The sequence below is a fragment of the Trichoplusia ni genome, chromosome 17 (genome assembly GCF_003590095.1).
Source record: "Trichoplusia ni isolate ovarian cell line Hi5 chromosome 17, tn1, whole genome shotgun sequence".
Lineage (NCBI taxonomy): Eukaryota > Metazoa > Arthropoda > Insecta > Lepidoptera > Noctuidae > Trichoplusia > Trichoplusia ni.
In genome coordinates, this window is record NC_039494.1 from 1427104 (window position 1) to 1453799 (window position 26696).

The window sequence follows — 26696 nt, forward strand, 5'->3', positions numbered from 1 at the left end:
AAGATTTCTGATTCCTATTAATTCCTTGCGAAGAATGACTTCAACATGCAGTTGAGGATGAGACGATTTAGAAAAACAAAATAAACCATCAATGGAGAATTTTCCCGGAATTAAACAGATCGTTTTGTCAGTTATCGATTCTCTTTTAATGAATCATCAAATGTATGAAATATATTGAAATAGGGATTCTTCGAAACCCTTTATATCAAGTCTTTAGCGTCAAGAATAGAATTTGATATTGAAAGGCTGATGCAATGTGGACGTGGGTTATAGATCATCCTTTTACTCGCTTAAGATTGCGATCCCAAGAACTAATCCCTTAATTTAATATTTGAAATCCTTAGGTGAATGTAAGCATTTTCCTCGTAGAGTCTAATTTATAGTATTGCTTTATATAATATTTATTATTTTGTGGTAATAGACTAATTCTGTTAAGCCTTATCGAGTAGACAGACTTCTTAGTACTCAGGTAGTTTTATCTGGCTTCAGAGGCAGCGGATTTTGTCCATAATGAGAAATAAAGTTGGAATACTACTTAGGTAAACTAAATATAACTAGTGTTTTCTAGAAATTGTGGCGTAGCTATATATGGTGTATACTATGAAAGTTTGCTTCATTCATAAATAGAGAAATATACCTAATGATATCCTTATACATAATTATACTGTTCTCGTGTATGTTACTGAACTCCTCCTAAACGGATGGGCTGATTTAAGTATTTTTTATATGATTTTGAGTGACACTTTGGATTCAAAACTTATTCCAGCAATACGAAATTTGCGTCATTAGCTAGTGAACTACATATTTAAGTACTTAAAGTAAAAAATAACAGCTTACTCGTGACTCCATACTCTGCATTTTTTTGGTTTTATAAAAATAATAATTTCTTTTTGAGCATTCGTCAACCTGAACTACGTCAATAAACCTTACCTCAGAAACAAGGTTTAAGAATTGTCCTTGCCTCCTCTCACACGGCAATTAGCTTTATATACGTTGCAAAGAGCAAACGTAGCATCGCGATCGTTAGTATTCAGCTGTCAATGACTGACTAGTAGGTATATACGTAATTTATACTCCTTCATATATTCAGTGCTTAGTTCTTTGCCTGTAAGGCGGTAATCTAAGCAAGAAGTAGTTTGTCTCCATTCAAGAGTAACCTATCTTTGTATCAAAGTTATACAATTTTGATTAAACATTTAAGTTGTAAAAGCACAACAGACAGATAAACAAGTGGGACACTTGGTTAAATTACAATAATAATATTAGCATGGCAGTTGAAAGGGAATTTAAATATAAATATTCTAGGAACATTATTTGTTTCCACGTGTAGAAGTCTACGGGGAAAACTTTGGCTTGCGAACACAGAATGTAGAGTAGATAACTACATAAAATGGATATGAATATTATCGATGAATGTTATTATGACTCCGGCTTTGTTTGTTTGAACTCTTCCAAGCATTCTTGCTTGAATATCCATTTTAGTACATTGGTTACATTTCTCGCTTTTGCTCTTAATATAAAAGACATTACTTTAAAATGGATTAGATTGATCGATGGCACGTAATGAGGCACTTGAGTCTAGTACTTTAGATAATGCGCTTGACAAAGATGTCGGAAAAGACTTTAACAGAAAAACTCTAAAGGTGGTTACTAAGTGACCCTATAACACAATATATGCAGCGAAAAAGAACGTTTTGAAGAATTGACAGTGGGTACAATCATAATTTGTATTTTTGATTAGTTTATATTTAATGAAGAGTACCAAAATAAATACATTTTGCGTGAGTACTTAAACGCCAAGATGCGTCTATAGATTATTTTTTACGCTAATGGACTTCCACAGTGAAAAAGCCGCGGGCAACAACTGGTTAATCATATTTCAAAATGAAATTTAAAAACAAACCAATTATTATAGTACCATGCTCTGGAAAGTTAAGATAAAAACATACTAAGAAACTCTTAAATTAAACCTTTTGTTCCGGAATAAAAAAAGAGTTATTTATGTTAAGTTATTCACTTACTTAGTCTTAGAGAACCTATACATGAAAGGGATGCTATTTTTATGCCAAAACACGCATAAATGTGTGGTGTTTTCCGAAATTCGATCCCAAGGGACGAAAGAGGGTTGAATGTTTCCGTTAAGAACCAACTCTACGGTTGGATTGATGAAGAGATTAAGTGTGTATGAAATTACTTTTTATCTTACAATATCTGTTAAATAAAAGTACGCTTACGAGTATCTAAAATGAGAAATACTTTAGAGTTTGAAGTACGTATGTAGAAAAAAGTTTTAAATATTCAGGTATTTTTGCATCGCTATGCAACATTGTTTCAGTTCAGTATATGTTTTTTTGTTATTGTCATTTAAAATAAAACACTTTTTCCCAGACTTTGTTCGACCGTAAATGCTTTCACTACTTAAAATTATATTAATCGATATAGGATGTTACCAATCCATCGTTTTATCTCTTTAAAAATAATCGATTGAAATAATGATGTGCTGATACGATATAAGCGCAAGTTTAACTATTAATACATCAGCATTCCGTTATAAAGACATAAAACCATTTTATTGATGTCATAAAATTCTTGGAAAACGTTCTCTTTTTGCCGAATTGACTTTGTTGAAAGTTGTGACGTTCACGTTGCTTCGTGTGGCATTACATGAACAAACTTACATATTTCTACGTAGATTACTTTCTAACTTTAGTTATTATGACTTTGTTTCAAATTCATTATTTATTTTTCTAAACTAATTATGTTTACATTTGAAGATTGAAAGTTCTTACGTAAGAGTGTATGACGACGAATGAATTTAAAAAGTAGTGAATCGTTAACTTTACTGCTTGTTTATATCAACGTTAAAGATTCAAATTCATAGTTTGATAAGGTTTAACCTTTGTTGAAATCAGTTTCAGTCACTATTTACTATATAATTCAAGACTTTTTAATGGCACCATTTGTTTGTAACGCCAATTTAATTTAACTCTCCTATTATTAGAAATACGATAAAACCTCGACGAAAATAACTAAGTCATTGAATTGAGTTCCTTTCAAAAACGATAAATAGCGTTTCCTAAGCCTTATTTGTTATTTTTCTTTTGTGACTCCATTATAAATCCCTGATCTTCGGTTTCGAAAAAACAAACTCGGTCCCGTTTATATTTGAAAACATAAGTGCTGTTTGAATAAAATATGTCGAGGAAATTGTTTACAACGGATAATTAAATGAAATAAATGTGCAGCTTACAAATGTATCTTTTTATTTCGGGTTGTAAAGATTCAGATTTTTGTAGCGTATTTGAAATAAAAATTTTCAATTCCATTTCGTTGATGTGAATTGTTAAAAACGTATGACTGTAGCAAAAAATCGGCAAGAAATGGGTTTTGTGAATTCTTCTTGCAAAAACCCAGTCTTATTTACAAAGCATCGAATTATTATTAGAAATATCCTCCGAAACCCTAAATCACAAAATCCCGCTTAATTGTTGAGTATATTAATTTGGATACAAAATGGACGAATTCTAATTAAATTTTGAGAAAGCATTGAAACATAATCCCCATGGACTCGTTAAACTTTGAATTCCCAAGTTATTACATAGAATAATGATTTGGATTTACAGTTGGGTTCCCAGTCTGTTGATATCCAGTTACCGTGGTAAAATACCAGAACCGGGGTAAATCTGGTTGGCGAAATTGCATTGAGATAAGCCGCAACATCGTTAGTGATGTGCACGCATTTGCGAAAAGATCAAAATCGAGGTTATAGGTAAAATTTTGTCAATTATGTTCTGTACGAGATTCTGATTAATTAAACACTCTTGAATTTTTTTTCTGATATGCTGATCGAAAATCACAGCACATTTGAAGTTTAGATCTAGAGCGCTATAAGAAAAATTGAAAATTATAATGAACGTGCTACCTAAATTTGTACTTATTTTTGGGTATTTCCAGTTTGTATAACAGTACGTCCAGTATAATAGAGAGCTGTGGTGAAGCTATGTGACGCAATCTGCCGCACGCATCTCTATAAAGCCTATCTCGACTCCAACACGCTAGGGGCCCAACATAAATCACTATTGAATAAGGATTACACATAAACCGTCTCAAAAACTGCTTTTTGTTGAAAATCCCTTTTTCATGCTAAAAAAAACAAATACAAATCAGTTTGGAATCTAATTTTGAAAGGGAAATACATTTGTTTATAGTGTAAAATTAAAAATGTAACAAATACCTGAACTACTTAAGTAATAAAATTTATTTTAATGATAATAAGATTTTTTATCAATACTAAACAAATAACTCCATTTAGAAAACGAAAGTCTGTGAAAGATACTCATAGGTAAGCAAAAAAATAAATAACACTGTTAAGCCAATATGACGTTGTTTTAATCACATTTCGTCGCCGTGACGGCGCCATCACTGGCCGGTCTTGCTTTTCGTATTTTTCGAAGACACCCACTGACAGTGTTTACGAAACTCATTAGTGTACGTAATCACATGACTATTAATAACTTGTTTATATACTAGATCAAAGATCAGTAATAATACGTCAATACATGCCAAAGGTGTGTATGTGTAAAATGGGAACTTGAAATACCAATTATCGTCACTAAAATTCCTTAATACTTCAGAGAAAACGTCAAGATTTTTTACTTATCTGCCTTTATATATATTAATCACAGCAAATTAAACGAAAAAATTATAATAATACCTACACAGAGGCGTTTCCCCAATATTTTTGCAACGTACCCCGGAATATCAAAGATCATTTCATGTTCAAGTTATCTCAATTAGATTCCCAAGGGGGTACATTTCTAAGAGTGGAAAAATATGCCCACGGGCCGTGTGTTTATTACGAACGAAGGAATTCCCAGCGAGTCTCTCTAATGAAAATTTATATGACGGTCAGCAATACCGATGATACTCCCATCTGCCGGCACCCTTCGACCGTAATGAATGTTTGTTAAGTCCATTTGAAAAATTATCCTTATATATTAAAACCGTGCGTGAGGAGAAAAATACGTGCACGTTACTCAAGTGAAGGCTCTGTTTCAGTTTCGTACAATAACTCTTTGGCATAATGTGCCTGCAGTAATTTTTATTATTTAATGCTTCTGCAAAGTCCGTAATACAACTTTAAGTGTTGAATATATTCCAAATAGTACGTATTCAATTGTTGAAGCTTCATTTGGGTATAGTAGGGTATTCCAGATGGGAATGGTGCAGTGAAATTGGCAATCTATCGTCTGCGAACATTAAAGGGATCCATTTCCCCGAATGGATTCGGTTTTATAACCACATGAGATAAGTATCTTTGCATACAGACAATTATTCATGAAACTTGGTAAAGGAGTCATATTGCGCTTGAGAGCCAACGTTGCCGCCATACCCGGCTTTTAAAATTAATTGAGATTAGGTTGAATAAACACATTTTTATACTGGATGGAAAGTCAGTTATTAAATTACTCATCTTGCAAGGACTCTTCATTTCACATTTTGTGTATTTTGACAAAATATTCATAAACGTTTAAGGACGGTCAGTACGACTCGTAATTGGGAAATAGAGTAGGGACCAAAACTAGTCAGATGATCCCGTTCTTTAACAAGTATGAAATTCCCAAGAAAAGTTGACAAGATGTGCAATATGTAATTGCAGACATAGTAATGAGGATTTTATTATCAACATTTAGCTTTTGATTGTCAGACAAGGCACATTATGATGCAATCAAAATTGTTGCACGAAATAAATGTATGCAGATGTAAAACTTCAAGTTCACTTATCATGATCATATTGTTTACGGTACCAATTAAAGTACCAAACTTGACCGACATTTAGCGCTGTTCTTGGCCGCGTAACAAATGTGTGTCACACACGCATCGCGATCTCCCCGCTATTTTGGCAACTCATTATCTTTCCGTGCCAGAGGGACATCGGCTACAGTTTCAATACAGTTTCTTAGAATCGAATCGTAATTATTCGCGAAAGTGATCGAGAAAGAACTTATAGGTAGGACTAGCAGTTGTATCATATTCTTCGTTGAGTTGAATTTTTTTTATGTACAATTTTAAAGGGTTCCATATACAATTGATAAAACTGGACTTCGTTTTCCAAACTTCAAGAACCGCGATAGAGTAATAGACGATGTATTTTTGTTGACGTTTACCATGAAACAGTCAAAAACAAAAGAAGGATAACTCTTGTGCAACTCTTGTGCAAGCAAATAAATGAATATTATTATTATTATTATTATATTAACAAAAAAGTTATTTGGGCGTTCAGATGTCGGGAGTCCGCCTCGTATTCGCAAAACCAGACCACTATTCCTTAATATTTTAGGCGGAATATTACTAATAACGTTAAGCACCCTACTAATTATTGTTTCCACGAATGAATTCATTTAATAGCTTCCTTTCCGTGTGTAGGTATGACAATATAATGAAGACTCATCAAACGTCGACGATTCATATCAAGATATTTATTGCAGAATATTAATGTCCTTACAATTTAAGCGATGGAATAATGTCATATTGAATGGATTGGTACTATTGATAGTGATACTTTATTACACGATGCTTTATCTAGTTGTAAAGTGCTACTCTGTTTTATTACTTTTCGTGTTTTCCTACAATGTATTCATATTGTGGTTGTTATAATTTAAATTGAACATTTTAATATAGCGACTACACTTTTTATTCGGTAAAACCACCGAACACTAAAAATATTTCGAACTTTTTTCTCATTTTAATTAAGTTATTTAAAATGACAATATTATTTTATGATTAAAATATGGTCTGCTTGAAAGGTTTAACGGGCCAGTGCCGACTCTATTACATTAAATTCATAACATAAAATTGAAAACTGCAGCGTTATTAAATATGAAACCTATAGTGTAATTTTATACGTTGTGGTTATTAAAATTTATCCTAACCTGATCTTAATGTTTGGTTTACAAAGGGTAGTAGTATATGGGCGTCGAATACATTTTCGAAAGCATTTGGGTAACAAGCTTGCGGTTCTGTTAACACCTTTGAACGGACAATATGTCTATTACAGATTCCCTTTATGGTTGACTAGGGATACCTGATAAATATTTACAGAATAATCTTAGAATGCACTGGTTATATGGTGATTATGCGGTGTGTTGTATAGGCAACATCAACATATGTATATTGTGTGTTACAGTTATTTGTAATTAAGATAAATTATTTATGCTCCCTTATTACTCATTTCATTAATTTTGGAAAAAAAACTTTTGACATTTGTAATATTTACTAAAATTTTCACAAACCTTTTAGTATATCTTGAATTATTTATACAGGAATTCACCTTCTTATTTTGGGGATAAAAATAACATTTTATGAAGTACCTACCCCTTTGTGAACAACGGCTGCGGATACTTGCGTGTATTCTATGTATCCTGACTATTTGATGTGAGGTAAAATCGTTCAAAAGAAAGGATTTTTGTAACGAGGGATCAAAGAGTTCAGAGTTCCGTTTAAATCATTTCATATAAAATAACAACAACGATATCTAAAAAGGGTTTAATACACATTAAGGGATTTTCATACATCCTTTATTCTCTTATCTTAATTACAATCATGAGTATCCTGATTTAAATTTTGGTCCAACACAATTATTTCATAGAAATTACAACATAAAGAAACGAATTTATTATTTAAATATAAATATATAATGGTTAAAATACAAAGCAGGGGTTTGTGTGGCAATTACATGCCCGTAACCTTAAATTTTGTATTATTAGAGGACAATACGATAACGGTGTTGTGGACAAACCTTATTGGTGAAAATTGTTAATTCCTTTTTGGATAAAATCAAAGCTCTACAAGAAATGGACTGGCCGGTTATTCTCATAAATATTAAAACTAAGAAACCGCGCAAGAGGAAAGAGGTCTAATTGCGTGAATAAATCCGAACTTTTTACAAATGACGCGAGAAGATTTAAATTTGGAATTCAAAAGTTAGTATTTTCTAGCTAAAAAAATATAATAATGTCGCGTATTTATCAATGTAAAACATTTTATGAACTTAAATTTATTTTTTCCCCGATAATTAAGTTAAATAATTACTTTTATGCAAAAAATGCTCCAAATCCTTGCCTCCTATTATGCTTAACACAAAAAGAACAAAAAATAGTTACCAATTTGTTCCTCCTTGGTCATCGACCTCTTTCAAAGTTTTGCACAATAATAAACTTTCAAATTAAATTAACTGTCAAGGGACTGAAATACCTAAATGATTTAATATTTCTGTATAAAGTACCCAGCTAAGAACAATATTTCAGGACTAATAATTTATGAATCAAATTATGTTTAACATCGTAAATGAACTTGAAAAATGCTCGGATTTAAGCTTAGGTGCTCTAAATATTTTTGTTGTAAGAGAAAAAGAATTTTGTCGCTTCCGTTGAATGTGTTTAATAAACGATGATTTTTTTTATATTTTTAACATTCGTGTCTACAAGACGCGAAGAGAGGAGTTTTCACATGAATTCTGTCAAAGAAATTTTATAAACAATTTTAAAAGATTTTTTGATAATTATTTTAATACGTAAATGACATTCTTCAAGTTCCGGAACAGGGGATGGTGCGATATCGTGGTACGTTGGCGCCTCGCTGCCACCGGCTCGGCCCAGCCCGCATCCGCACCGTTTAATAATATAATTCCTCAGCACGTACGCCACTCATTAATAAAAACTACGAAAACGTGGTCAGGATACAACCTTTTTACTGCACAGCAGATAAATTCACGTTGAGTGTCATTTAATATTTTTCTCGCCCAAATACTTTCGTTTTTGTAAAATTACAATCTTAAGTCGGAAAAAGTATAATTAATTATTTGTCGTTATATTAAATGAATTTCTTAAATTATTGCAAGCTGGTAAACGCATAATTATTTGGAATAATATCTTGTTTTAATTAAAAGATGGGCGAAAAGTTGTTACAAACAGAGGGAAGCAAACCAAAACATTAATTAAAGTCAATTTACGAAACAAACGTATTTATCCCTATTACGGTTATGATGCAAATTGAGTGAGAACGATATCATTCAAGCTATTGTTGACAGAAATTCCGTAACTCTAGCTAAATTTATTAGGCTCATTATTTAGGATAAAAATTAGACGTTGTTGGTACAGGCTTAGCTTGGGCTCGTGCTCTAATTTTATGTGACGTATAGAAGGGTTTTATGGAATTCGTTCTTTTAGTAATAAGCTTCTGTAATATTGAAAGCTATCGTTAATATTTTCAGCGCACACTATTGTAAGTCTTTTCTTCGTTTTTACTGTCATATGTTAATGCATTATTTTCATGTTTTTACAGACTATCTGGTCTAGTTGGCACCTGGTCGAATTTCTTGTCGAAAGTGTCATCTACCCTTAACGATACGGAAACCAATAAATTTGTATTGAGTAAGTGGCACTTCATGTAAAATATGGCGTCAGGTTTTCAGAAAATCCATAAAATTACTCTCAGCTTTTGACTTTAATGTAATTTGAATACAAAAAACAATTATACATTATAAAAGCCAATGTTTGTCTCATTGAAAATGGACCTAAAGAAGATTTTACATTCACAAGAAGCATATAAGTTTAAAATGTCAACGGCAACGACAGTACACATAGCGCATTAGCCCATCACACTTAGAACAGCACTCGTTGAACGATAAAATATTTTATAGCGCCTGTAAACTGGTACCAGGCAGACAGACGGCAGACCATTTAGCGACTTTTAACTTGAGACTATAAAGTGGCGTAGTAAAATGATGTAAGGAGTCATGTTTAGTGCATTACATTTAATTCAATCAACAAAAATTGTCTCAACAGGGTAACGCTGTAAATATAAGATTCATAATTTGAATTCAGATTACAGCATTTCGATCAGTATGTGCTATGGAGAAAATAATTATAGGTAACCTTTTTTTCATCAGATTCAACTGTCATCTATTCTGTTTTTTTGCGGGTCGGGGATTGTTCATACCAGCTTTCCATACGGTAATTTCTATTCCAGTTTGTCAGTGAAGTCTTTGATTGAATAAGAAAATGTAAGTGTCTTAGATGGTATGATATTTGCCAGAGTTGATTTCGAAGCTACATCTCGTGCTTGCAAATAAAGATATATAACAGTAAAGCCACTACGACATTACATGAGAGAATTCACTTAATACATAGCAAACTAAACATCCCTCCTTATAGAATGAATAGCACCTACTATCTTCAACTGGGCGTAAGTAAACCCACAAATAAGAACGGAAGCTTAAACTCTCCTTACATTCTAGCGAAGTTTAAACGAGTACTTTAAAAAGTAAACAATGTCAGTTAAGCTGAAAACTGAGATAAAAATGGGGATATCGCGTGTCGCACCTAACATGTAGAGACCTTCAAATTTAATATAACTTGTGAAATGAGGACACAGGAGATGCGGCCGTATCACGAGATCTCCACAGTATATCGCATCATGCTCTCTTCACAACAAATATTGCATTTTTCGTTCAGCAGAGAAATATTTTTGAGTTAACGTTGACAGCTTGTTACGAGAAGCTTTACTTGAAGTGTATTCTATTTTCAAATATTTATTTATAAAACGTGTATGATATTATTATTTTGGCAAAATAAAGGGTTGCATTGAAATGATTATTGCGAACAAGGATTTTGTGAACAGAAAAACAGCCGTGTGCAAGAATCGACAACGGATGCATATCAAAATATCGCTCATGGATGTCATGGTAGTCAAATAGAATGTAGAGACGAATAGTGAATATAGAACTCCAGTTCCAGAAGTTACTTCAAACTTGTTTCTGATAAATGAACTAACTTGCTAATTACATTTTCAGGCGAACATACAAATATGATTTGACAATGAAGTGTAGAGTAAGTTACAGCGCAACGAAATATTGGACTCCGAAATACGTGTTTTCATTCATAAGGCATTCACTGGCGTCGCGGCGCCGCACAGTGGGCTGAAAATAACGTTTCATGGACATTCAAATTTTTTTTCCAATTTGACGTGTTTCTTTATTGGGATCTGTTAAAACATGCTTCTTATTGATATGTTTTAAATATAAAGTCATAGATCATAGCGAAAGGCACACTTTTGATTTTTTTTCAAAAACTTTGTATGGGGAAAACCATAAAATAAGCTATATCTCAGCTGTCGCGTGAGTGCGCGTTATTTTCTTTCACATGATTATTGCTCTATTTTTTTGCAAAATTTTGACGTATTGCACCACGCTCGCGAAAGTGCGATTACTGAGAAAAAAAATATTGAAAAATATAAATATTTTCCTTTGAAAAATTAGTAAATTTATTAAAAAAATACCTATATATCTCTAAAAATTATAACATTAGCGGCCATAAACAACTTCAGTGCTGTTTAGCTCTTCTCAATTTTATAATAATGAACAATATGCGGCTAGATATGTATCAGAGAAATATGTTTTTTACCTAATTTGTTTATGACACACGGTCTTGGATACCAGACCCTTTTAAAACAATGGATTAATATCAGTAAGTACCTTTTGTTGCCATATGATTTCGTTGCCATCGGTCAGCTTTAAGGGAACTAATGAGGTCATGATAACACTGGAATCATCATTTCCATCTTCCATTTTCTGTTTATACCTGCTTTGGTTCGATGAACCATCAAAACCCCACGAAGCGAGCGAGCGAATATGAAGACTGGCTTCAGTGTGATATTGATTGGCCAAGTTGCATTGCAGAACCGAAGGCATCAGATGTTGTGGCGTCTGAATCTCATATCACTCTCGAATGTCCAGTCCCTTCTACATCTTCGTCAACTGAAGCACAGACAAGTATGAAGCGTTTGCTTCGAAAACCATTTCAAGATTTAGGAATAAAACAAAAGAAAAGAAGGACTGAAAATCAAAGAGACTGTGAGTCCAGTGAGCTTGCTTATGCTGCTGTGCGAATGATGAGACAAGAAGGTTTGAACAATATGGCTTCTGTTATTGAGCTTATGATGAAACAGCCAGAAGCTGCTGAAAAGTTAAACTCGTTTACCAAAAAAGCATATCCCAAGCATGTTTTTACACCAGAGAAAGCACTTGGTATGTTTTTATCCTTAAAATTGTCCACGTGGCAATATATAACACTAAAGGAAATTCGAGAAGGTGTGTCAGACTTGTATCCATCATACTTTAAGCTACAGCAAGCTAAATCTCATTGTTATCCTGACAAAAAAATAACAATTACAGTGACGGATACAGCAGCCAAAATTTCCCTTCAAGCTCTTCTAGACCTAACAGTAAAAAGAATTTTGAAAAGTTTACCTGTCGAAAAAAATTACCTTATTTTAGTGTCCAAGTGAGGTTTTGATGGTTCATCGAACCAAAGCAGGTATAAACAGAAAATGGAAGATGGAAATGATGATTCCAGTGTGTTCATGACCTCATTAGTTCCCTTAAAGCTGACCGATGGCAACGAAATCATATGGCAACAAAAGGTACTTACTGATATTAATCCATTGTTTTAAAAGGGTCTGGTATCCAAGACCGTGTGTCATAAACAAATTAGGTAAAAAACATATTTCTCTGATACATATCTAGCCGCATATTGTTCATTATTATAAAATTGAGAAGAGCTAAACAGCACTGAAGTTGTTTATGGCCGCTAATGTTATAATTTTTAGAGATATATAGGTATTTTTTTAATAAATTTACTAATTTTTCAAAGGAAAATATTTATATTTTTCAATATTTTTTTTCTCAGTAATCGCACTTTCGCGAGCGTGGTGCAATACGTCAAAATTTTGCAAAAAAATAGAGCAATAATCATGTGAAAGAAAATAACGCGCACTCACGCGACAGCTGAGATATAGCTTATTTTATGGTTTTCCCCATACAAAGTTTTTGAAAAAAAATCAAAAGTGTGCCTTTCGCTATGATCTATGACTTTATATTTAAAACATATCAATAAGAAGCATGTTTTAACAGATCCCAATAAAGAAACACGTCAAATTGGAAAAAAAAATTGAATGTCCATGAAACGTTATTTTCAGCCCACTGTGCGCCGTGTGAACACTTGCTACTAGTTTAACGGCCTGCAACTGCGTCGGGCAATCAGATTTATTTACTGTTTGACTACTGAATGCCTTATGTACTGTATAATCTTGTTAAATCCTGCAAACTACAAGCATATTTAAGAAAATAGTAGTACTGATGTTTAAATTCGTCGCGGTTGGTGGAAAAGCGTGCTTTACTTCATACGTATTGTTCAAACAATGATCAAAAAATGAACAATGATCCCTGGGGTCTCAGTTAAACAAAAAAAAAAAAGTTTTCCTCCTTTTTTATCTACAGGTCAGAGGTTTGATTGTTAGTCTTTTGCTGAGCCAATCATAGTTCTGATAAGTAAGTCAACACTGGTTAAAATTAATGTACTAGTGCTGTATCATAAGAATAAAATTGGTTCCACTTGCCTCTCATGTTGTAGTGGTTATGTATCTTCATTTATATAAATATAGATATTAATTTAATTTTACCCGAACGATAAATTCATTTAATTGAAATTAAAAGAACTGCCTTCTAATTTCAACTACATTTAAATTTTTATTTCTAAATTCTGACCGAAATCGACACCCTATTTTGCTTAAGTTATGAATAGTTTCAAGCGACCTCAATTTTTAATTATATTATAACGCTTTGCTACGAACTTAATAACCAAAGAATTAAGTAAACAGTGTACCTTCAGGGAGTTTATTAACACATTCATTACCGACTTATCGGCATCAGAATCTTTAAATATACACGCTGAAATGAACTGTTTTTTGTTTCAGAATTTGTATTGTAAATAATAATAAACTTGAGTTTTTCTTCATATAATTTGTAGTATTTTTTATTTCATTGTTATTGTAATTGTTGTGAGGCAGAAATACAGCTGCTTTATTGGATGTCAATACTAGTTTGGAGGTAAAAGGACTTCTCATTCTAACCTCATTTAGAAGCGATGAACGCACAAGTCAAATTTGTTCTTTAAGACAGTCATTAAATCATTAGAAGACATATACCTACATATACGTATACGTATTAAACTCTATCGAAGTTTAACCCTAAAAACTGATTATAATGTGTTTTGAGTAAACAGAACATTTACTTTGCAGTTGATTGATAACGAATGCAAAATAAATAAACCCAAAAATAGAACGGAATCTTAAACGGTTGTCTGTAATGTTGGCAAGACGATCGCTCTTGCCTTCTGACATTGGGTAAGGTTGACTTCAAGAAAGTTCTTTGACTATCCGTAGGAGGAAATCAATCTGATTAAAATGTTTACTAAACTAATTAGCAAATAATAAAAGTTAAATGTGGGAGGGCACGATATTTTCATTAAACATTTTCAGCAAGCATTTAACCGATTAATTACAAAACTATTTATAAAATGTCTAGACTTTTCTAGACTCACAACAAAATTAGATGAACTTTTATGTTATCTGTAGACACAACATATAACTCAGCTATTTAACGATAGGCACAATACAAGTACACCGAAACGTCGCATTCTTTCTAAATGTACTGAAAATAATTGAGCATCGAGTAAAATAGTTTCATGTCAAGACGTGTTTAGTTTTATTGTTGCCAGTTTATCTTCTAATTATTGAGCTGGCGAAAATAACTTTTAGTAGAACGAACTAGCATTGTTTGAGTATTATTTTAGATGTGAAAACTACAATTTGCGTGAAGTGAATTCACGCTGAGATGAGTGGGTACGTCATTATTCAAAGCTCAGCGCTATGACACCTTCCATTTTTTAAATAGCAAACAGTCAGTCTATTAAAAAGAAAAAAAGTAATGAAGTCCGTATATTAGTAAATAATATAAAATATTTATATTTATTAAACAAATTTATTGTATAAAAGTTTATTTAAATTTGTGTCAAGTGTCAGGTCTTATTTCACTCTAAAGTGGCTCAAAAACTAATTAACGGCATTAAGCTTACTAGGTGGTGCCAAAACCACAGGGCTGAACATTTATGATTACGAAGACTGTAAACAGGATCGCAGGGAAAGTTCAGTAGCGAACAACAGGCAAACATAAACAAATGAACACTGTGTTAATCCTGAACAAGCTGTAAAGACAACAATGTTGCACAGATAATACTATGTAGGTCAGTCATGATTATCTATACATCTACCTTTATATTTAGAATATACTTTTTATCTACAAGGATGTTACGAAGGCGACAGATGACAGACTTTTTGTCAACGGGAAATTGTGTACTGATTTCGTCGCCGACCTTTTTTTTGTCACTTATCTTCGGAATCAACGTTATTCGCTTTTTGACAATATACGACCCAATATTTCAACAACTGTACGCTATATTTTTTTGTACAGAAATGTAACATACATTTTCCAAAAAAAATATACTTTTTTTTACGTAGTGACTTATTTTCTGCACTTTAAACCATATGTTATGCCTTTTCTTATTATAACTTTAACTGTGATAGCAATTAATTCTTAATATTACATATACTTTCTTCTTAATTAATTAGAAACACAGGGAAAAGGAAATGTCCGCCGGGTACTAAGCAAATACTACCTAGGAAACTCATAATACAGGCATGTACCTTATTAAAAACTACTTATTATAATTACGTAAGTTAAAACTGATTTGTTATTTATTCGTCCTTAAAAAGATTTTTTTCAAATCGATTTTCTAGAAGTATGAGTAAGTGAGTTGAGACTAGAAAGACAGAATAACATTATACTATTTTATCGGATATTTTTAATCCTTAAAGCTTTTTTGAAAAGATTCTTACTTTTCGAGTTACACTCTTTCAAATAAAAAAAGCATTATTTTTCTCTTTGATTCGTGCTGTACTAGCAGTAGGTTTTTTTTTTCTAGAAAGTTAAATTCTGAAGGCAAAGTTGCAACCGCATGCGACAGGAAGGCGGTTGTCGACACGGAAAGTTTAGCATTGCGTTCATGCAGCTGTTAGATGTTGCTTAATTACCCCCGGCAGATTACTACGCATTGTCAGGGCTTTTACCCGACATAAATACTTCACTTTTACCAAATGAAAGCACTCATATATTTGTCCTGGAGCATTTTAAATATGTGTGCTAAAATTTAAATGCATTTACCGATAAAGCGTGACTCTCGTGAAATAAATAAAATCGTTAACATTTAAACTGGTTTCTCAGATAATATAAATCCGACAAAGTCGTCCAGATGTTTCGTGTTTGCAATAAAAAAAGGATTCGCAATTATCATGAAGCTAAATGCCAAAATTATGTAATGCTAATTTAGTGTGTGGTGTGGCGGATGGGCCAACAATTTGGAGTTGGGCCTTGGCTCGTGTTGGTGACAATGAACGCACAACGACTCATGTGCTAAATATAAGTATAGCGGCCCACCTGCGGCCGGGGCTTGATGCTCAGCTGTTTCATGACGTTGATATTGGCTTCAGCAGTTTCCTCAAGCCGCGACCTTTAAAATTTTTAAGCGCCAAATAATTGTCAATCTTCCGGACTGAGTTTTACATTGAAATTTCTGTTAAAATTGTCGTTAGGTTTAAGATTAAGTATTTGTTCTTCTTTGACTTACAATATCTAAATTAATTACCCCAAAAATATATCTAAACATAAACGAGTGATACTTATACCCAATCAAAAATATTTTAATCCATTCATAAATTACGAGGGCATACTTCAAAAATCGTAATCACTGGTTTCTTGAGGCTTGGATTTCGAGCATCTTCAACCCCTGCTTCCTTTGTATCATAATTAAAAAGAGTAAGGAGATAAGAAACCAATAATAAGCACATATTAATCGCATTCGGATCCTTGACTTGAAGTACGTAATCTCATTATAATTTAATTAGGCCTATATAAAAAGTGAACTCTCAAAATGGCATGCGTCAAATTGTTTATTGTCACATGGCAAAGCAGCTATGATATTACAATATTTTTTGCTGGCTTACTTAACATTGAAAAATGCTATTACTTTACTTTGAGAAGAAACGGAATACTGCTGCCGAATTTGTCATTACGGATTTCGTTACTTCAGATATCAGCACAGAAATTGGCAAGCTTCTTGACACGAATTTTACTATCGTATCAATAAATACATCATCAATGAATTTAATTACTCTATCAATGATCACGAGTAAGAGAACACAGCTCAGCGCAGCTTTATTTTATAACCCTCGTGATTCCTCTCGGGACTGAATTGTACAGTGAGGGACGACTGTCCGTTTCCTACGTTTACATGGGTTGGACACGAAGAGGCTGAGGTCCGTAAGGCACCAATGGGAGCGTTTTGTTTTAAAATGTAATGAGATCCTAACCCGGAAATGTTGTATGGCTCCTAAACTCTGACGTTTACATAAAATATTCGCATTCTACCTCTATCCACGACCACTCTGAAATGGGAATGGGATGATAGCATGTTTTTGTACGTTTTCCGGACTTGTACGGGATAGTACACGCTTTGTGGGAATCAAATCTTAACGAGTTTTAACTGAGTTGGTCGTTGAATGATTCAACTTGTTGTCTAGCTTTGATTAAAATAGAATATTGTCTGAAATAATCATGATATAAACAACGGATTGCGAGAATGGAAGACAAAAAATCTATTGCTCCATGTAAAATGTGGTACTGAAAGCCAACCCCATTATAGCTTAGTAAAAAGCTATCCTGTAGAAGACATCACAAAATGCATATAAAGCTAAATGAAGGCTTTACAAGTAGATTGAAGACACCTGAAGTCTTCCAAGTACCTTTTCCATAATAAAGCTTGGCGGATTAGTGATCGCTGATATTAGTCAGTAAAGTGATCTCAAAATCCTACCTACAACGTCATAGGAAAATATACCCTAAACCCTTGATGTTAAAGGCACAATTACTGTCAAAGTGTAAGACTCGTGTGGTTTACTGTACCCTTTTACGATGTCACGTTATAAACAGAGTACAATCTTACGTATTCACTAATATTTAAAGTGTTATAATGGATACATGGAAAGTATTATTAATTCATTCTAAATTAACGTGAACGAATTTATACTGTTTGCGAACAAAATTAGGTTCTAAGTTATACATGAAAGCTTCTTATGTAGTATATAATGATATTAAGTGTTACTGTGTATTTTTTTTATATTACTTTTATTTTTAATTTCTTTATACCCGTATATTCTGGTTACATCTACTTATTATTTATACAGCTACTTTCTATAATTTTTTAGATCAGTTGTGTCTTTTTACCGATTAAAAGCAAAGTTTACTCTTTCTTTATGATATTTTTCTATAAATAAATTATTCAATGGGGCTACGTGAGGTAACGATAAACAAATGGCTGGAGCCACGATGTCTCATAGGTCTGTTACAAATCAACCTAAATATAATATACCACATCACGAGCAATAATAAGCCTGTTAAATTAAAAATATATTCGAATTAGTCGCGCAGTCTTATAAACTCGGATCAACGCCTAAACAACAATCTAATGAGTGATCCCTAAAATACTTTTGAGACAGTATGCTGACATCATTAGGACTATAAAATTATTATTTATCACTTTCATGACACAACACACTTCAACACACGTGATAAAATTCACGCACAGGTAACACACCGTTCAGCCAATTACAATGTGTTACTTATCAGCCGACCTTATTTTGCCGTAATTACTCTTTGAAGGGTAGCATTTCGTGACTATACTTAATAGAATAAACAATTTGGTTCATATACATTATTGATTTAAACGAAAACAATTAGACGTAAAAGTTACGCAATGTTTCATTAACAGTATGTTATTAATTTTGTATTATTTTATCACTAATTGGTAGGTTCCGCAACGTTCTCCCTTTACAAATATTGGGGAGCCAGCATTTAATTGGAATTCATGTTTGAATTTTCACACGTCTAATTCTACGATGTTTTAGGGAATATTAATTAAGATTTAATGTGGATACGAATGTATTCAACATTTGTGTTAGTGAGCTAACACTTGAAATATCTACATGGAAATAAGGCACTTTCGACTTAATGCTACAAGAATTTTCAGTAATGTGAGACCACAGGCATCTTGCTCGTTATTTCGCGTTATTACGCTCACCTAACAGGGACCACGAAAGTCCTGAGACTCATAACACGAGTGCAATATAATGAGCATATTACGGTATGCACATTATACTAAATGTGGTTTTATTTTAGAGCCTACAGACGTGGTTGGCTAAAGCCTACATGACAATTTGTTCGCATGAGCAGTATGTCGAGAAGCTGTGATAGCCTAGTGATGTGACTGCAGGACTGCCAAATCAAAGGTCTCGAGTTCAATCCCAAGGCAACCATCGACTTTTCAAATATGGTGTGCGTTTTGTTATCTGGCTACGAAAGTAGGATAACAGAGAGTACACTTGCGTATGCATATGATTGTGCATTGTAATATGTGCCGCGCAGCTCGTTGGTGTCTTGCGACGCTAGCCGAAAATCGGTCATGACATTTTTATTGGTACATTATGTCGAGAAAAATAGATTAAAAAGACTATACAAAGGGAAGCCTTAGTCTAGCAGTAAGACCTGGGCACATAATAATGTCTATTATTTTGGAATATACACGGAACTATATTACATGCCAGGGACATATTGGTGTGGTGATATACAAATTATCATGTAGTTACTACCATCTGGCACACACATAGTTAAGATAATTTGTCACGCGTGGCATAAAATATCACATACTGAGTCGGAACTGTTACAAGGTATGTTTATTCCAACTATAAACCAAGATGTAAAATTTTGTGAGCACTATTAAAAGTTTGACGTTATTTCAAAGTAACGTCGGTTTCGAAAGTTTAGCAGATGGTTTTAAGTTTACGTTCCTCATTTTGTATAGAAAATATATTTTTAATTCAAAACCTGACTAAATTGAATAAAAATCCATTGAATGGCCAGTCACACTTGCATCTCTAATTAGTCTGGCTATCACTGTTCATGAGATACTTTCTGGTGACGGACGGACAGCGAAGCCTTAGTAATTGGGTTCCGTATTACTGTCTCGGTATAGAAAAATAAAAATGTAGAGCTAAAAAAATAGTTTTTAAATACTAAGTATAGTTTTTAATACTTTGGAAACATGAATTTTATCAAAGCAACCTGACCACTGAAAAACTATTTAATTTTAAATTTCCAACAACGTGTTCTAAATTTAAAATTAAATAACTTTAGCTTCCTAACTTCAACTATGTTGAGCAAATTGTAGAATGCCTTCATGTTTCGCGCTGAAACAGTATGGCACCTGACTGAAAACTACAATTTTAAATAATTTTCCAGTGTAAAAGTTTTCGTCCATATTTTTAGAGATAGCCTGACCTTTTACGAATTATTTTACCCTTAGTGTCGATTCCAAAACAGAATTATTATTTAAACGTTAAGCGTCATTACAGGTATCAGAATATTATTGAGTAAGGTCAGTTTATGTCCGGTACGCATTTTAATACAAGAACCTTATTATTGAACAAGAATTATATTACTTCAACAAAGAAATGTAAATCAGAAGAAAAAGCCTTGATCCCTCTATGGAAGGTACAATCGCGCGATAAAGACTACCAGTGAATAAATGAGCGGGTGATTACCAACGGTAATCGGTAGGAAAAATGGCTGCCAATCAACCGCACTTCGACCGCCGGGAAATTGGAGGGAATCTGTCTTCTGACAACCTGATCCAAGCTGTTGCAACACCTAGCATCGACCTTTAGATATAAAACCTTCATGGTATAAAATGAGACTCAAATGTAAATGTACCAATTATTATCTAGTCTCAAACTAAGCAAAGCTTGTATTATGAGTACCAGACAACTGATAAACATACTTATACATTTCTTAATACTTACTAAGCATAGATAAATTATTATTTGTGCTTGTCATACAAAAATTTTTTTCTGGGCGGATATCGTACCCCCGACCTCTGGTATAGCAGTCAGGGCCACTAACTACTACACCAACGAATATCGTCGCAATCTCTCGAAGACAGAAAAATCGATAAGAAATCGAATACATATCGATCGCATTAATCCAAGTAATTAAAAGAAGATATGTCAATTAATTTAGTTTTCGCTCAAACGACGCATAGTAAACGTAATTGATGAGAGCCGTAAACAAGACAAATTTACATCATCACGCTCGTTTTTCCAGCGAGAATGAGTATAATAATTTATAGCGATACTAATATAAACCACTCTGTTACCCCTTAAGGTCGTATGAAGAATTAAGTTTTAACTCGATGATAATAATATAATGTTTCTCAATTTCACTCCTATATTTTATATAGTTTCAACCTCAAAGGAATTTTAAAAAAATCATTCGTATTTCGAAATAAGTAAAGACTCACTTTACTAAACTGGAGATTGTCCTATAGGTATCTTCTATCAAGCTACGCATATACTTGTAGAAATACGATAATATTATGCGTATATTGTGATCTTATTTCAGAAACACACATCTTACAGGTACATAAACAAGAGCCTCTGAGGTTGTTCAGTAGATACATTTATCTTAGTTTAATTTTCAGCTTACGCGGGTTGAGAGTAAACTAAGTAGAAACTCATGTTTCGCTCCCACCCCTAATTAAGCATGAAAACTAAACTGACAAATACGGTAAAAATAGCAATTAATCCAACAGTTCAGCAGAGTTTAAATACAGAGTTATAAATGGATAGATCAGACTTACGGAAATAGTTCATTCATTTATCACAAAATATAGGGCATTGTCATGTTAGACCCGGACACTATTCTAGATCCTATTCTAGAATTAGTTTCGTGTATCGATCTGACCGCGCATTATTGCAAGAATAGATAACATCTTTTTACTATGATCGTTTGTCGGTGTGTTTGTATAGGATGCCCCTCGTACATGCGACATCTATTTAAATAACATTGTCAGGCTTATTGCCAGGTTCCGCATAGCTTAAATGTATTTTACTCTCAGTAGCTAGGTATGACTATTCAATAGCTCGGTTCTACGTGAAAGCAAGGAGTACTTATTTTCTCGTGCTTTTTTCCAATTACTACGAATCTCTATATTCTGTGTAAGAAATGTGCAGTGTACTATCTTGATCGAAGTTAATTATAGATGTAGAACAATATCTTTGAAAGCCATGGCCTTGAGACTATATCATCCAAATATTTTGAGCGTTGCTGAGATTGTTTGATGTTTTTGTCAAACAAATTAGAAATGTTTGTGAAAGCATTTGATTGAATACTTTGTTTAAATACTCATCTATTTGTGGGATGTACAAGAAATATTGCGCTTGGTAAACAGTCTTGGTTTCTTTTGCTTAACCGCCGAACTCTAAGATCTTACGAGTATAATTTTCTTAAATTATATCTGTCTCTTATTTACAATCTAAAATGATGTAGACCACAAAGACTTAAAAGCAACTTAAAACTGCTCAACGTTTCAGTTATCGGCCAATTATTAATAATTGTTATTAATATAAATAATTTAGGCTGGGTGAAACTGATATGTCAACCTTCGTTAACATCTATTAATAATAGTTTGCTAAGTATTAAGTAGAAAGCTATTACCAACCATATCGACGTTATTTTACTTATTCCAATGCCGGAAAGTTTTCTACAATTTAGGAACAGATAAAATTAGATTGATGTGCGTAATGTAAACACTATTTTTAATTAGTCTAGTCATTAATAATGCTGACTGTTCAGTTTTTTTTATGTGAAAATTACTTGTATTTTTTTTAGTGGGTGAAAGTTTTTGTTCTAAATTATTAATATTTTTATTTCAATTTATTTTACTTAAATAATGGTACTTTCGAAATGTACTGTTATAAAAATAGTAACTGACTTTGAAAGTGTTTTTTCGTAAAATTTAACATTTTTGAGACCCATGAAGATTGTCCTTTTTAAAACAATGTGAGGGTCACCGAAAGAAATGAGACTCATTACGCGCTCGCAGCATCTGAACAGAAAATTACGTTTTATGTTTATTTTTGCTGGGTTTGTATTAAAATAAACAAGGTGTTTAAAATAATGTACAGAAAAAGAAAATACAGTTCGTTAGTAATGACTTTCAATTTTTATTTCCTCAGTTACGTTTTAATTATTTGTTTATTCATTTCGGTTGCTATTATATGTTCCTGGTAACATTTTTTTTAATAACATACGACTCCCGCATTAAGAAACTTAGCACTTATGTCGCGGTGGTTTCACAAACATTCAAGTCACATGCACATAGACACCCAGACTCAGGACAAACATTCGTCGATCACATAAATTCTTGTCCTACGCGGGATTCAAAGACGCGACACGTAGCGCCATATTTAAAAATTACTTCAATAATCTTGCTTTTTATATTTTTCTGTAGGTAAAAGATTTCCCTGGCAAGCTATAAACCGACCTCATACTTAGTAATAAGCTACCAGAGTTACCGGATTCCCGACGTTTAATTTTGAAAATTTATTTTCTCTTCGAATATTATTAACTTACTTACAAAATTAAACGTAGGTAACCTCTAGAATTTGCTCCTATAGAATTTTTTTACCATTAAATATTATACGTAATTCCAAAATTAGGTACCTAAAAAGCAACTGTTTCTTTTCTAAAGGTCCCTTTCCTCAGAGGATATCGTAAAAGGCGATTAAGAGATTATGAGATGGATGTTCAGCGACATCTTGTGCACTTACAACAATATACTGCGAACACTAATCCGTTTGCCTAAAGCGATTTACTTGATGCCAATGTTTTCTCACGGTCTAGTAACTGATATGTTTGTACGTGTTTCTAGAGTACATATTGTATCCTATATAAATGGCTGTAGTTATAGGTATCTGTATTTTTAAATAGTATGGTTGTCATCTATATAGGGTATTTGCCATGATTAAGGATAGAGGTTTGCATTGTTAAGTAGAATATAAAAATTTGAAGTTATTCTAGCCCCAAAAAACAATACTGTGTATATAATCCGAGTCGACTCTATTTTACAATATATATAAGCAATGTTACTGCAATTCATATCGTTAATAATTTTAAAGAAAGCTTAGAGGTGTTTTTTTTACGGAATTATTAAAATCAGGGTATTGATTGTGGCTATCGAGTTGAAAAATGACGGTGAATTTCAAAAAAATACTCATTGTTTCCAATTTCAGTCAGTACATATTTCTGCGCATAAAATGTTTGAATGAAGTCTTTTTTAATTAAAACCATTGTTTTAAAACTGAACTTTTCTTTACGATATTTTTTTAAGAACTACAAAAGTAAACAAAAGAGGATCATCTAATTACAACGACTCAGCAAGGTGTAAAAGTTAGACTAAATTTTCGGTGTCAGATTTAATTATCTCTCTAATGAATAAAGTTCGACACTAAGAATCGCGTCTTTAGCTACTGATTATATAGATAAGTTTTGGTGTAAGTTCAAGTTTTAATATCTTTGTGCTAAGTTTTGTAGACCTGGTTATCAAAAAGTTGATATAGCCTAATTTTGTCGATGTCAAGCTTCACAAAAGAGAAAATGCCCAATGTAAGTATGTTTGACGTAAATTTTTACCAATTAATCGTTTTACAGTTATAGTTTTACATTAAAATATGTTTTTTTTTATATTTCCAAAAAAATAAATATGTTTTATGTACGCTGATCAAACAACTTGAAAGTTGGCATTTAAAGTTATCTGCTAAACTAAATATATCGATAGTTGTTCAAACGATAATGCTTTTTTAATTGTCGACGCTTTAAAACTACTCAATTATCTAGTTCCAAACTAAAAATTCTTAAACGGTAATGTAATGGATAAAATATTGCTCTTAGCGACGATTGAAACGTTTTCAGTATGTATGAGTAATATAGTAATGGACTATCTGCGAAAAAACTCCAAACACTTTAATGTATTTGATCTTTCAAATTACTTTTAGTGAACGTTCGATGTTTTTCCACAGTTACAGATTAAAATTATTCTTCAACAGTCACGTAAAATGTATCGCTGACTCTTTTAAATCCATGGAAGGCGTTTGGCATTATAAAATTATTTTATAAATATCCCACGATGTCATTGGACTTGGCACAAGCCGACTAGATAGGTATTACGATCACTATATGAAACACCTACTTACGTGTTATGTACGCTTGTGGTTACGACACGTAATAATCCTCTTTGCAAGTGCTCGAAAATATTGTCAAAATAGTCTAGAATGTATGTCAGACCCAGTATTCGCTACAGTCAAAATTTTCAAACGTGTCCTCATTAAAAAAAATAGCATTGGAGTACTGGCACTCGCTCGAAAACAACTTTATTTTAAGATACAATTGTAAAATTTTGACTTCCGAAGAAAATACTTGTAGAAGATTAGTGTAACGTTATTAACTGTCCACTTTCAGCGGACTGTTTCAGTGTCACTCGTTTTTTCAACGGTTTAAATTTGGTTTATTTGCGAGTTCGTCGTTGTTGCTGAAATTGTATTATTTATTGGTTCTCAGAAACTTAAAGATTATAAAATCAAACTGTGGTTTCGTACTTCTTTAGAAATGTTTGAACCTTTATTTCTACTTTTATAATTTTTTTACTAGATACAATTATAACAATACTTACCAATTTAAATATGGATAGCCGTAGGGTAGGATGATTATTTAGAAATACACTAAAACACCCACTAATTAGTCTTAAAGTAAAACTAATCTATTGACACACTTAATTGTCTTTCAACACTTCTAATACTATTTAGTTCAAACGCACACTTATATTATGTTTATTTAAATGTCTTGGTCATAGTTGCTTAAAGTTCTAGGGGTAGTTTTTACGAAGGATAAAAATAATGTCCAAAACTATTTGTAAAACAGTGTAAATAGTTCATAAACCGTGTGTAAACTTTTTAAAGGTTGCAATCAGAAAATTTCAGTCGTTTCTTGTGTATAAATAGGTTCCGATATAATTTTACTCTGAGAAGCATTTTTGAACAATAAAAAAACTTTGAAGCGGGGTTGTCAAGTGGGGTTATGACAATCACTAAGAGTTTTTCGAAGTCGTCAAAAGTTCTCGCAACTGGCTTTTGATTGTCATTTTAAGCTCGTAGGGTTCGTTCGATGATGGTGAAGTGAATGTTGGGGGTTGGTAAGGTGGTGATTATAAAATAAAGTGGAGGTTCGATTGGTCGATCGTAGTCCATGTGTGTGGGGCGCGCGAGCGAGGCGCGGCGGGCGCGGCAGGCGGCGGGCGCGCTGGTCGACGAGGGACTGCCGCGGGTTACTCCGTGCGCCCGTGCGCCCGACCCGGCAACCCTGCCTGACATGCACTCCGCTCAACTGACATGCGAACTCCCTGCAATATTAAAAGGTCGCCGTATTTTCGTTCTGTTGCTAATAACATGGTGTAATACACATTAACCTGTTTAAATCCGATAGTATTTTATTATGTGAAAGTTATTTATACTGGGTTTGTAAATTTTGAAAAATAAGGAAGGAGTTTTAGACCTGGTATAAATTATACTTAAGTTGGTTTTTAGACAGAAAAACTACAAGATTTTTTTTGGACAGAAGGTAGGACCTGAGGTGTTTTTAATGAATAAAAACTTTTTGCCACGTAGAGCTAACTAACTAAAGAGCAACAACACTAGATCAAATTTGAGATAAAATTAACTTTCACTTCTAAATAGATGAATCAAAATCTCATTACGCTCGTAGGTATCAGAAACGTAACACATGGAGTAATTTCCCTATT

At 33.0% G+C, this 26696-nt stretch overlaps 1 protein-coding gene across 2 annotated transcripts in view; it reads right to left on the reverse strand.

Annotated features, from left to right (window-relative positions):
* The window catches only part of LOC113502564, a 137842-nt gene extending 111454 nt beyond the window's left edge, over nt 1–26388 (reverse strand). The window contains exon 1 of one of the 2 annotated variants that reach the window (XM_026884179.1): nt 25572–26388. The gene's annotated coding sequence lies outside the window, so the exon portion shown is untranslated. The remainder of the gene's footprint in view (nt 1–25571) is intronic. The other variant, XM_026884178.1, reaches the window with a different exon arrangement.
* Nucleotides 26389–26696: the final 308 nt, after the last annotated feature.